Raw genomic sequence first — 14,240 nt, 5'->3', positions numbered from 1 at the left:
CTGTCAAATGAATTTGAAGCCGATGTCCTGACAGATTGGCACCAGCTTACTTCAGCTTCGTGCAAGAGCTTGCTGGAGTACAATAGGAGGTTTTGTAAAGCATTACTCTCAGTGACCTCCTACAGATTTGTGCCACTGACAGAGCAGATAGAGAAGTACTGTTGTGGGCTGCCTAAAGGGCTTCGTGATTATTGTACAAAGAACAGAGTGGCTACCCTTACTCAGCTTATGGAAGTTGCGAACACTGGTCTTGCCTTGTTGATAGGAGAGGACAGTGGATTTCCGAGCAGTGACAAAGGAGGGCAGCAAAAGAAAAATTTAGCGAAGAAGCCCTTTGTGAAAACGGCTCCTGATGCGTCACAGGGGTCAGAAAAGGCCACCAAGGACAAGGATTCAGCCGGGACTTCTGGAGCGCAGGCAAAGAAACAGAAAAGGAAGCCTTTTGTGCGCAAGTCGCTCGAGGAAAAGAAGGTCCTAATGGCTGAGAACAAATGCTTTATATACGAGCAGCCTGGTCACTTTTCTATAAATTGTCCACAAAGGAAAAGGCCAGCTGACTCAGAGGATAAAGAAGACCAGAAAGGCTAGAAGCCTAAACCCACGGCAGGTTTAGTGCCAGACATGGTGGGTGACAGGCCCAGCACAGATGCCAGTGAGTTATGCAGGGCATGGGGTAAAGTTAGGGATCAGACGGCACTCATCTTCTTTGATCCAGGTGCCAAAGCCAACTTTATCCCACCAGAGTTAGCTATGAAGCTGGGCATCAGAGCTGAAGAGATGGGGTACACAGCAGAGGCAGGGTTGGCATGCCCTGGCCACTCAGAGTGTGTTACTCCCATCATTGGAAAACTGCGTCTGCATATTCAGTCGTATGTGGACACTGAAGAGTTTTACATCATGCCGTTGGAAGGTTGTGACGCCTTGTTGGGGATCCCGTGGATGTTCCGAGTGCATGGAGTCTTGGATGCCTACAACAAAAAGATCACTGTACAGCATAGGGGCAAAACTCACATCTTGGATGTAAAGCTTAAAGGAGAGTCAGTCCCTATTGTATCTGCTTCTGCTATCACTTCTGTAATAAAGAATCATCTTTCTGTGTACTTGATTTTTGCACGTGATGTCTCAGATAGTGATCAATCAAATTTATCTATGTTAGATAAAGAAAGGTCAGCATTTTTGCAAAAGTTTAGTGACTGTTTTTTTGATTCATTACCGCAATTGCCGTCGGAGAGACCTGAGGACCATCGGATAGATTTGGTGCCAGGGTGTAGCCCACCAAATAGACCTCCCTACAGGGTTAGTGCAGTGCAGCAGAAAGAGATTATGGGCCAGGTTGAGGAGTTATTAGAGAAGGGGCTGATTCAGCCTAGTTCTTCACCCTTTTTCTCCCCAGTGCTCCTAGTGCAGAAGAAGGATGGCTCATGGCGCATGTGTATTGATTACCGTGCGTTGAATAAGAATACCATCAAGAATAGGTTTCCTATTCCTCGCATTGATGATATTCTCGATCGTTTAGAGGGTGCTGCAATTTTCAGCAGGATAGACCTTAAGAGTGGGTACCACCAGATTCGTATAAGGCCAGAGGATGTGCACAAGACTGCGTTTAGAACGACATTTGGTCTTTATGAGTTTCTAGTCATGCCGTTTGGGCTAACAAATGCTCCTGCCACGTTCAACAGAATGATGGACCGGATTTTCCGCTCGCATCAATAGTTTGTTGGAACGTTCTTCGATGACATGATAGTGTATTCGAAGAATGAAGAGGAGCATAGGCGTCACTTGACCATTGTGTTCGAAGAGCTGCGCAGTCACAGGTTACTTGTCAATCCTAAGAAAAGTGAATTCTTCCTCGAAGAGATCCACTTTCTGGGCCACATAGTCTCTAAGGATGGTGTTAGAATGGATCCCGCAAAGGTTGAAGCTATCAAGACATGGCCAGACTTGAAGACTGTGCACGATGTCAGAAGCTTCTTGGGAGTGTGTTCCTACTATAGAAGGTTTATCAGAAATTTTGCAGAGATAGCATCGCCTCTTCACGCATTGCAAAAGAAAGAGGTCACTTTCAGATGGACCCAAAAAGAGATTTCAGCTTTTAGTCTCTTAAAGGAAAAGTTGACTTCAGATCCAGTTATTGTTTTGCCAGATCTCAAGAAGTCATTTGTGGTCCAGTGTGACGCGTGTGGCAGTAGCATCGGAGCAGTGCTAATGCAAGATGGACGGGTAGTAGCTTAGGAAAGCCGAATTTTGCAAGGGCCAGAGAGGACTATGCAAGTCTATGAGAAAGAGCTCTTGGCCGTGATTCATGCGCTTTCTAGCTGGAAGCACTACCTCTTAGGTGTTGATTTTGTTGTCCAAACAGACCATCAGACCTTGCGATACTTCTTGACACAGTCAAAGTTATCCGAAAAGCATATGCGATGGGCAAACATTCTTTCCATGTTCCACTTCCAGATTATGCATGTGGAAGGCAAGAAGAATGTTGTGGCTGATGCGTTATCAAGAAAGCCACAAATTTTAGCTGTGTCAATTCCTTATCATCATGAGTTAGATGACATGAAGGAACAGTATACTGCTGATGAAGATTTTGCAAGGATTTTTGAACAGTTACAAGAGGGGCAACATCACGAGCACTACCTCCTCAGAGATGGTTTTATGATGATGCATGGCAGACTTTGTGTCACTAGGCCACTGCGACATAAGGTCATGGAAGAGAGTCATGTCCCACCGATGCAGGGCATCGTGGCATTGATGCAACAGTTAAAGCGGTAGAGACGTTCTTCTATTGGCCTACCTTGAGGAGAGATGTGGATGCCTTTGTGCGAGCATGCATAGTTTGCCAAAAGGTCAAGTTTGGCAGGCAAAAGGCACCAGGGTTGTTACAACCACTGCCGATTCCGGATAAGCCATGGGAAAGCATTGCTATGGACTTTATCTTTGATCTTCCAAGAACGCCAACAGGGAATGATGGTATATGGACCATTATCTGCAGGTTCAGCAAGCAGGCCCATTTTATCCCTGTCAGGAAGAAGATAAAATCTAATCAGATGGCACGCTTGTTCATGTACAATGTGTTTAAGTACCATGGTATGCCACAATCGATTATCAGTGATCATGATCCTCGCATGACCAGTTTGTTCTGGAGAGGATTGTTTGAGAACATGGGCACTACGCTCAAGTTCTCGTCTTCGTTTCATCCACAAACTGATGGACAGTCAGAAGAGGCTAATTCTACTGTCTTAGATCTGCTAAAATGCTATGTGTCAGATAATAAGGGCAAGTGGGAACAGTATTTGCCTATGCTTGAGTATGCGTACAATAACACGGTGCATTCATCTACTGGCAAAGCACCTTTTGAGATTGTTGAAGGCGGCAAAAAGGTTCCTCCCATTTTGCATACAAAGGACAAGATCTTTGAGGCAGATCGATATGTTGAGAACATGGATGAGATGTATAAGAAGATCAAAGTTGCCTTGGAGAAGACTCAGGCAAAGCAGAAAAAGGCTGCTGATCGTCACCGTCGTGAATTGCTATTATCACCTGGTGATTGGGTTCTGTTAAGGTTCGAAAAGGCAAGGTTAAAGAAGATGAAGGGCAAGGAACGGCTGTTTCCTAAGCTCAGCATGCGTTACTATGGGCCTTTTCAGGTGCTTGACAAGATCAGCGATGTGGCTTACAGGCTGAAATTGCCTGATGCATGGAAGATTCATAATGCGTTTCACGTGAGTCTTCTAAGACCCTTCGTGGGTGATGTGCCAGAAGATATGCCAGTTGAGGATCAGCCAGAAGTTGAGGAACTTGATGAGATCCTAGTACCTGAGCAAGTTTTGGCACATAAGGACAGAAAAGTTAAAGGACAAGTTGCAAGACGCTATTTGGTGAAGTTCAAGAACTATCCGCCTATGGATGCAAAGTGGATGGAAGAGCATGAACTGTCAGAGTCACCAAATGTATTGCAGCTTTACCTTGAAGCCTTTGGGTTACAGCCTACTTATGCCCCAACCCAACGTGTGCAAAGGAGGGGTAATGATAGAGCTAGTACATCAAATGTACATATGAATTCAGTGCCATAGATGGAAATGGCAAAAGTATGAAGGCCTCATTAAGTGATTTGTATCTATGTATCTTACGACCTTTCTTGCGGATACATGCGATGATAAAAGAGTGTTGATAGCACAAATTCATCTGTGGCGTGTATTTATGGTATGCAATCGAGGACGTTTGCGATTTCAAGAGGGGGGTATGTCACGAGGACGTGGCAGTTATTAACCATGTCACAAAGATGTGGCAACTGCTAACCTTGGTTGTTGGTTTCTTTCCAATGGGGTTTATTTTATTTGTTTTGAGACCCTCGTTTTGAAGTAGCAAACGGTCGGACATTGTATGGCCAATGTGAACGGTAGATTCACCCGCAAACGGGAAGTGGTCGGCACTGGAATTCGTATGATAAGAGGATGTCTAGGCTCAGAGCAAGATCATATAGGTCCCCCCGTCGCACTTAGCCAGTTGGTGGATACTAGGAAGTGAACTCAATTAAGGCGTAAAGTCAAGGTAGGACTACCAGCAGAAAGTATCCGATAGTTGGGCCACATTGCATTTTTGGATGCGGTCCCAATGAGGATAGATGGTCAGAAGACCAGCGGAAGCCCAACGGAAGCATCTCCTAAAATTTAGGGAACTGCTATTTTGGGCCGTGAAATGTGTTCGCGTCATTACCTCCGGTATGACTAGGGGAACATTTTACAACTCTGCCGCGAAGTCAACTAGGCAACCGGTCAGGATATTTTTAAGCGGGGAACCCGAAACGGGAAAATGCTTGAAAATGCGCTAAGTGTCACATTTTCTTGGACTTTCCTCATGCAGAAGAAAGGGCGCTGAATTTAAAGAAGGGGGAGGCCTCATTCACAGTCTGTCACAGGTTAAGAGCTATGGAGTGCTTCCTTTCCCTCTCATGTACACTGTGGTGCTAGGAGTGATGCCCTGCACACTACACACTGCTCTCTCTCTCCCCTACGTGCAGTTATGTGATGCCCCACAAGAGGGCTACTCATTTGACTGATGTACAGTTGTGTGGGTTCATGCTTTTGTGCTGAGGCAAGAGCCTCCTTGAGCAGGAACAGGGGTAGCTAGCTGCTGCTCCAAAGCAGGCACTGGTGAGGGTCATAACCTCACCGTACAGGTGCAAAATCAGCGCTGTGTATGCGCTGTAATTTTACTGTTTTTCAGCCATACGGACGCCAGGACCATTGGGAATCGTGCCCCACTGGCAAGGACAATTAGGGGACTGTTTGGGGCTGAAAACAAGGCAAAAACCAGTAAATACAGCGTGCTGAATTTACTGTTTTTGGGCAGGAATCAGAGGGTATACGTCAGTGCAAGCGAGTTCCAGCTGGGGAATTGGTTTCGCGCAAGTTTTGGGGCTGTTATGCTGCCGAAATTTGGCCAAATCAAATGGTATCTAGGTGGATACACGTGAAGGATTCCCAGGACCTTACCTTGTAATTTACCCTCCTAAAGAATAAAGAAATACCGAAAGGGGCGCCAATTTTGGGGCCTACAGGTTGTCGGTGTCTGCTCGGAGCATTTTAGCTACCGAGCCGTGTGTGTATTCAAGTGTTAATTCCTGTCGCAGGTTCTCTTCCAAAAGTGCTCTGTGTGTGTGTCTAAAGTAAAGAATTTCGGGTGAAAGCCAACGCCTACCGCCCTACGGGCCGGTTTCACTGGACACCCTTTTATTGCTCGGATTTCAGTGCCGCGTGGCCCGACCATCTCGTGGCGACCTGTCCTTCGCGACTGCAGGTGAAACTCTCGGCCATCGGCCAATCCACACTTGCCACACAATGTCCAGCAATTTGTGACTTCAAAAAGAGGGTCCCAAAAATTAAATAAAAATCAAGGGAAAGAAACCAACAACTAAAGTTAGCGGTTGCCACAGCCTCGTGACATTGTACATGAACAACCGTGTCATCTGATCAGATTTTATTTTCTTCCTGTGTGACGGGAATAATGTCACGTGCGCACTACACTTGCGCCACATGGACAAGAATCTGTACAATCTAGCGTCAATCTTAGCTGAGGACCTAGTCTGGCACCCTTGTGAGCCTCTAGAAGGGCGCATGTCCAGGCCGGTCATAGTTGCATACCCTCTCTTGCAAAGTACAGCATTTCAGCATATATGCATTTTACTGCATGAGAACCACCTCTTAGCATTGCATTTATTAATAAGTAACCTCTCATCTTCCAAATTGTGGGCTGATTTTGGTAGCTTCTCGACCAGCTTCTGGCACCTATAAAAGAAGCCCTTTGGGCGGGCGCTAGGAGAAGGCAGAAGAGGTAGAGGAAGAAGCAGTACCCGCAGCAACACCTCTTCTCAGTAGTACCCAGTGTTTTCAGCCTCTTCACTCGAGCGATTTCAGCCATCAGCGTTTCCACCTTTCAGCATCCAGATCAGCCAAGCGTTAGTGGATTTCAGCCCTGAAGACCAGCATTTTCAGATTCCGGCCGTCATCACCAGCGTTTCAGTTTTCAGCCCATCGTCATCCCCAGCGTAGCAGATTAGCGCACAGCCTCGTCGTCGTCGCAGTACCAAGCATCTCTAGCAGTACCCATTAGCACCTCAGCAGCGTTTCAGTTTTTCAGCCCATCGCCGTCCTTGGCGATAGCAGATTGGCCCACAGCCTCGTCGTCGTCGTCGTCCTCGTCGCAATACCAAGCATCTCCAGTAATACCCATTAGCACCTCAGCAGCACCGCAACACAAGTACCCCTCATTGTCGTCATCGTCGTTGACGCAATACCCCGGTCCCCAACATCTAGCACCCCTTGCGTTTTGGCTTGGCTCCTGCCTAGCTCAGCGTAGGGATCATCACGACCTTCGTGTCCTTAGAACCCAAGTACCTTCAATACCCAAAGTAACCCGCAATACCCCTCAGCATCCTCGCAGTACCAAGCATCTGCATCAAGTACCCATTAGCATCTCATCATTTAGCATCATTGTATCAGTATTTTGTGCAAGAAATGAAGCAAGTACTTGCTCTGGCAATAGAGCAAGGGGGCCCTTGGAGGTGGTTGGGACCTAACATAGCGTGTCTTCTCTCTCTCTCTCTCTCTCTCTCTCTCTCTCTCTCTCTCTCTCTCTCTCTCTCTCTCTCTCAGTTCAGTTTCTCTTTTCAAGTGAAGTAAAGTTTCCTTGTATTTGTGCGGAGTACTAGACCCGAGCGAAATCCGTAAACACTTCTGCTGCACCTGACAAATAAAATGGGCCTGCTTACTAAACCTACAAATAATGGCCCATATTCCATCATTCCATGTTGGCGTTCTTGGCAGATCAAAGATAAAATCCATAGCTATACTTTCCCATAGCTTATTTGGAATAGGTAGTGTTTGTAACAACCTTGGTGCCTTTTGCTTATCAAACTTGAACTTCTAGCAAATCACGCATGCTCGCACAAAGGCATCCACATCTCTCCTCAAAGTAGGCCAATAAAAAATGTCTCGACCACTTTCACTGTCGCATCTATACCACGATGCCCTGCATATGGTGGGACATGGCTTTCTACCATAGCTTTATGTCGCAATGGCCTAGTGACACATAGTCAGCCATGTATCATCATAAAACCATCCTTGAGGAGATAGTGATCATGGCGTTGTCCATCTTGTAATTGTTCAAAGATTCTTGCAAATCTTCATCAGTGGCGTATTGTTCCTTCATGTCATCAAGCTCATGATGATAAGGAATTGACACAGCTTAAATTTGTGGCTTTCTTGATAACGCATCAGCCACAACATTCTTCTTGTCTTCCACATGCATAATCTGAAAGTGGAACGTAGAGAGAATGTTTGCCCATCGCATATGCTTTTCAGATAACTTTGATTGTGTCAAGAAGTATCACAAGGTCTGATGACCTGTTTGGACAACAAAATCAACACCTAACAGGTAGCGCTTCCAACTTGAAAGCACATGAATCACGGCCAATAGCTCTCTCTCATAGATTTACCTAGTCTTTTCCGGCCCTTGCAAGATTCTCCTTTCATAAGCTACTACCCGACCATCTTGCATTAACACTGCCCCAGTACTATTGCCACACGCCTCACATTGGACCATAAATGACTTCCTGAGATCTGGTAAGACAATTACTAGATCCAAAGTCATCTTGTCCTTTAAGAGATTAAAAGCTGAAATCTCTTGTTGTCACAAAATGATGGCGTGGTAGCACTGCCCGACAGCAGTACATTCCCGGAAAATGCGCTAACATGTTGGCATGGCAGGCAGCACGGATATCCGCGTTTTGCGTTGACACCTGTTGAAGGTGGCATACTGTACAGAAATTCGCAAATTACGTTGACTGTTTTTTTGACAGTTTTTGGGCCTAAAAGCTTTTGGGCCAATTTGCTTTTGAGTTTTAACTGTTTTTAGGGCTCTGCTTTTAGAGCATCCCTTGTAAGAATAAATAAGCCCTAAGGACCTGAGACGACCCTTCGGGAGTTGTACTTTGCGATGATTAATGATAAAGAAATACCGAAAGGGGTGCTGGACTTTGGGGCCAATACCTCTGGGCACGAAACTACACCGGGCCATTTTCTCTCTCTCTCTCTCTCTCTCTCTCTCTCTCTCTCTCTCTCTCTCTCTCTTAGTTCAGTGATTATGAAGTTTCTGTTCGTGTGTTGCTATTGATTTTTTGCTTGGAGTGTCCAAGCCTGTTACACTTGAAAGTGACCTCTTTCTTTTGTAGAGCATGTAGAGGTGAAGCAATCTCGGCAAAGTTCCTAATAAACCTTCTATAGTAAGAGCATAAGCCCAAGAAGCTCGGTGGGCGAACATCTTGTCGCACTTTCACTTCCAGATTGTCCATGTTAAGGGACGGAAGAATTTGGTGGCAAATGCTTTGTCTCGGAAGCCGTTGGTTTTGGCTATTTCCGCGATACATCATAGGAGCTTCGAGGATATAGTCGATCAGTATGCCACAGATGCAAATTTTACAGACATTTTCACACGGGTACGGGATGGGGAGCCAAGAGCGGGATATTCCATTCGGGATGGCTACTTGATGAAGAAAACCATGTTGTGCATTACACAGCCGTTAAGGGAAAAGGTTATGACCAAATGCCACTGTCCACTGTTTACCGGTCACTGCGGCATTGCTACCACCTTGAAAGGGGTAGAGAGATACTTCTTTTGGCCGAGACTCAAGAAGGATGTGGACGAGTTTGTGCGCAGTTGCTTGGTATGCCAGAAGGTCAAGTTTGACAGGCAAAAGCACGAAGACCTTCATTCAAACAACCTATATCAGGAACTATGCAAGCTCTCCCATTTTCCACATGTTGTCATGTTGTGGGAATTCTTAATGTCATGGATTGTTTCTCGTTGCTTGTTCAACCTACCCACTTTGTGCCTATGTATAGGCATGAAGGCTTCCATTCAAAGGACTCACACCAGGAACTATGTCAGCTCTCCCATTCCCCTCATGTTGTCATGCGGTGGATATTTTAATGTCACAGGTTGTTTCTTGATGCTTGTTCAACCTACCCACTTTGTGCATATGTATAGGCACGAAGGTTTTTCAAAGAACTTACACCAGGAACTATGTCAGCTCTCCCATTCCCCGCATGTTGTCATGCGGTGGGTATTTTAAATGTCACAGGCTGTTTTTGGATGCTCGCTCAATCTACCCACTTTGTGCCTCTGAGACGGCATAGTGGCCCTCATGTATTCATAAGACTCATCTAGCTAGAGCATTCGTTGGGTCATCAGCCTCTTGACACCCCGGCTGGCACCATTGTATCCTCACTAGCTTTGTTTGGGGTACCTCGCTGACCCTTTGCTTCTTCTCTCTCTATTCCATTGTCTCAACTCTCCATGTTGTTATACATCTGGCAACACATTTATACAAGCAAACAAACTTTGCATAATACACCTTCTATGGCTTCTGCTAAGCTTTGAATTGAAACCGCTCCTTCCCATCATCTTTCCAAGAAACCCATGAATGGACCAAATTTCAATCAACGCAGCTAACAATCTTTTCTACCAAGCTATGCTAAAAGCATTACCCACCAAACATGAGTATCCAAATAAATGTTCCCATCATTCATGTCGCCATGGACTCTCCTTGACTCTCCAAACAACAAAAAGCTTGTGAAAGCATCCATTAACCATCCGCACAAAAAGCAGAAAATGAGCCTTTGGATGTCATGTCCTGTAACATAAGTATCCCTACTATGATAGGCAGATATATGTGTGATACATGTGTGTTGTCCAGGTGATACACACACAACGCATATCTTAAGTTTGTGGGATACAAGTGCTCTGACAATTATAATGGCAATCCTCCCATACTCTGATCTGTCACTCTAATTACGGCAAGCAACGTACATGCACACATCTCCTTTATTGTCAGTCCCAAATCACCCAAATCTCACTTTTTTGATGCACTTTGATTGCTACCTTTGTTGAAGCTTTACTCTTTCCAAGAAGCGGGGTTGAAACTTTACTAAGCTGAATTAAACTTTGTAGAGCGTGGAGTTTACCTCTCCTCTTGGATTATGTAGTATTTCCTCAATCTGAGCCAGAGAGAAAAGGAAAGAAGAGTGTCAGTGGAGTAGCATTTTCTGAGACGTGTTTCCACATTCACCAACAAAACACAAAGAACCTTGTTACTTCGATAGTCCGTGGTGAACTGGAGTATGTTAGATTCTTCCACAAAACCCCTGCAAATGAAGGGTAGCATGATCACATCCTTTTGCCATCTTCATATTCTACTCGCACAAAGCAAAACAGTGGAAGTGAAAAAGCACCTGAAAACAACGGTTCGGTTTGCAGGCCTGCCATCTCTCCTTACGGTTGCCTTGCAAGCGCAAAATGGAAAAATAAACAGAAGACACGAAACTGCTACTGCATACAGAAGCTTCCTTACCAGCTGAAAATAAGAGGAATGCTGGAGGAGGTTAGGAACTGCCTCCAGAGAGCAGCCCTCTCCACCATCTTTAGAGCGCCTACTGCATGCCGCCACTCGGCGACGTCTGAAGCGGATGTCCTCAGTTGTAACCTCAAATGTAAATGTGATCCACTTGTCTAAACATCACTTTTACACGCCTCAACGTCTGCGAGCTGAAGGCTAAATGACAAAAGTGAGAGAAGCTCACGTGCACCGGATAAAGAGGGGGAGCGAAAAAGAGAGAGAGAGAGAGAGAGAGAGAGAGAGAGAGAGAGAAAGAGGCCACCTTTGACGGTCTACCGTACTCGTACAAGATAACAACGAAAGCTACACTTGGCACTCTTCCACCAAGTTCTAAAACGGACAGTTCTAAAACGGACTTTGAGAAGAATGTTATGTCAACTAGAGTCAGGCAAAGACAGTTGCTTTAAACTAGTGTAGAGAACACTTCAGTTCATATCACATATATGAAGTAAAGCACTAGCCAATATGCTCCAATGGAGCATGTATTTTGTGTCAAAAATTGATCCCAAAGCGCATATATACATATCAATCATCCAAACCTTGCAAGAATGAATATTTAGACGTCAAGAGATGTCTATAATAATAAAAAAATTACAATAGAGGTAATAAAATCATGATCGAGGCATTCCATACTCATATGTCATGCCCACCAAAAAGAAAAAGAAAAACCCGACATACCCATGAGACGGAGAAGTGGCACCGTCTTCACCTTGATATTATAAACTGTAGGGAACGTGCCCTTCCCCTGCATGCATGCTCAAGGCCTTCGATATTAGAGGGTCACTTTCCTTTTGAATTTGCAATGCATTGGGAGGAATTTATTACCTTCAAATTTTCACAAATAGTGGCATCATGATGACTCTCCTGCAAAATGGTACTTCTCATGAGCACCCACGAGTGTGGCAGGTACGTAACTCGTACTTAAGAGCCATTTTTCATCCTCCTCTATGATGATAATTCCAGAAAGCCCTACGTGACCTATTTTGTCATCACTTCCAGCATATCCATTGTATCTATCCCTATGATCATCATGGTCTTTGTGAGTTCTTCATCTTCTATCATTATCCTTGTGGCTAAGATCTCTTTTATAGACATCTTCTCTGTCATGGTATCTTCTTCTTTCGTACCTTCTCAAATGTCCATCATGTATTCCGTAATCTCCACCACCGTGTTGATCATTTCTACCAGTCAGTTATAGTCCTACGCAGCTCCTACTATGTGAGTCTTATTTGATCATTACTCTTGTGGCTTTGATCCCTTCTATATTCATCTTCTTGTCATGGTCTCTTCGTTTGTTATACCTTCTCTCATGTCGATCATGTCTACCACAGTCTTCACCATCGTGTCGATCATCTCTATTGCGATCATCATCTCTTATACAACTTCATTGTATCTATCCCCCAGGGGATTCACTCTATATACAAAACGGGATGCCACCTGCAAGCGAACAACTTTGATAAAATCTCTATATACGACGCATATTAGGGAATATGACCCTCCTTTCTACGCTTATACGACAATCAATGAAGAAAACTATCATACCCCTATCTTACATATAAAATTTAGGTCTCACATAATCTAACTGAGTAAAACTAGTCAAAGAGTGTGTAGCATAGTGACTGGCAATGTACTAAGAAAAAATTTTGTGGATAAATAGACATACCTCAATGTGTCTTAGTTTGACTTTCAAACTATGTGCTCGACCAGTTTGCACTCTGGCTACTCGTCCATTTCTCACCCATCCAAAGCTAGTGTAAATCAACCCTTGACCTACACCAAATCACAGCCCTTATCTATGACTGGCTTGATGCAAAATTTGATGTGTGAGACTGATAAAAAGCTTCCCCAAAACTCCTCCAAGTTCTAGTGCACACTGGTGACCAATCATTACAAGTAATCAACTTGGGTCAAGTCTCCCCCCCCATAAATATGATATCCCCTTCCTTATTTTTATGCTTAGGAGATAAATTACTGGGGGCTTGCCCCTAACATATACGTTTATTTAGCTTGTAAAGAAAAACCCCTCCCCTACACTTATGTGGTGCGGTAAGTTTTCCATGGTGAATCCCCCTGGATCTATCCCCATGACCATCATGCTCTCTGTGAGTCCTTTGATCATTATCCCTTTGGCTACGATCTGTATTCATCCTCTCTATCATGGTTTCTGCTCTTTGAGTCCTTCAACCATAATCCTTGTTGCTACGATCATATATATATTCATCCTCTTTGTCATGGTCTTTTCGTTTTTCATACCTTCTCTCATGTCGATCATGTACACGGCAATCTCCATCATTGTGTCAATCATGTCTACTACAATGTCCATCATCATCTCTTCTATGACTTGTTGTATCTATCCCTAGTAGCATCATGCTCCATGTGAGTCCTTCAATCATTGTAGCTACGATCCTTTCTATATCCTCTTTGTCATAGTCCTAAACATTAGCCTTTGTATTTTTCTCTTATACCAATCGGCCATCCTTTTTCATAGCTGCAATTAAAATTCCCCTTGTTGGTTGTCACTATCTTGCCAACATAGCCATCACATTGGTACACAACCTTCCCCCCGCCAAACTCGAGGGCCACGATAGCTCACTGGTGAGAAAATTATCCATTATCATGAAATCAGCTACATTGTTCTTGTGGCAAAGCTATTATGGGTAGTATAGCAGCCAAAGGCCAACAGGCAATCGTAGGTGATCACTTTGATCCAACACTTATAATGCCCAAAATTGCACTTAAAACATCGAAAAACTTCATATTCATTTGTATTTGATAGATTTGTGGTCGGCTTTACAAAATGGGATCTTTGATAAACTAAATACATATGTAATGCACATAATTGTCGATTTATGACCATCATACTACCGTCGCATAATTTTCATCGCCGACGGGCATTTGCAGTAGGAGCTTTGTCGCCCATGGTTCGAGCGGGCGTGACCGTAGGTGTAAGCTTCAAATCGGCTTTGTTGGAGATGAGTGGAGACAATTCCATAGCAAACGCACCCCACATGCAAGAATGCCAACACATAAGGCCATGCTACCATTATATATGTGAAATAAATTCTTCCATTCTTCATTGTTGCGTGATAAGTTGATGAAGTGAGTGCAATGAAGTTGGTGTTGAGGGAATTAGGGTGGATTTAGAGCAAAAGAGCAAGAGGATGGGGGTTATGCACGGAGAGAAGGAGTTGCTTGTAACTTTGGCCATGCACTTTTATAGGCAAGGAAAATAGAAATTATTTTTTAAATGATAAATTACAAAAAATGGATCACGTTCTAAATAAGATGG

At 44.3% G+C, this 14,240-nt stretch overlaps 1 protein-coding gene across 14 annotated transcripts in view; it reads right to left on the bottom strand.

The window, feature by feature from the left end:
- Window positions 1–10,952, bottom strand: part of LOC147417656 (uncharacterized) — a 52,149-nt gene extending 41,197 nt beyond the window's left edge. For 11 of the 14 annotated variants that reach the window (XM_086506976.1, XM_086506978.1, XM_086506975.1 and 8 more), the window contains exons 1-3: window positions 10,788–10,836; window positions 10,643–10,700; window positions 10,521–10,553 (exon numbers count right to left, since the gene is read on the bottom strand). The gene's annotated coding sequence lies outside the window, so the exon portion shown is untranslated. Of the gene's footprint in view, window positions 1–10,520; window positions 10,554–10,642; window positions 10,701–10,787; window positions 10,837–10,906 lie in introns of those variants that run through there. The other 3 variants (XM_086506981.1, XM_086506982.1, XM_086506980.1) reach the window with 2 other exon arrangements.
- Between the last annotated feature and the right edge of the window lie 3,288 nt (window positions 10,953–14,240).

This window comes from Adiantum capillus-veneris, chromosome 30 (genome assembly GCF_014529385.1).
Source record: "Adiantum capillus-veneris isolate H3 chromosome 30, ASM1452938v2, whole genome shotgun sequence".
Taxonomy (NCBI): Eukaryota; Viridiplantae; Streptophyta; class Polypodiopsida; order Polypodiales; family Pteridaceae; genus Adiantum; species Adiantum capillus-veneris.
Note: the sequence above shows the minus strand (reverse complement) of the source record. Positions and strands in the feature narration are given on the sequence as shown.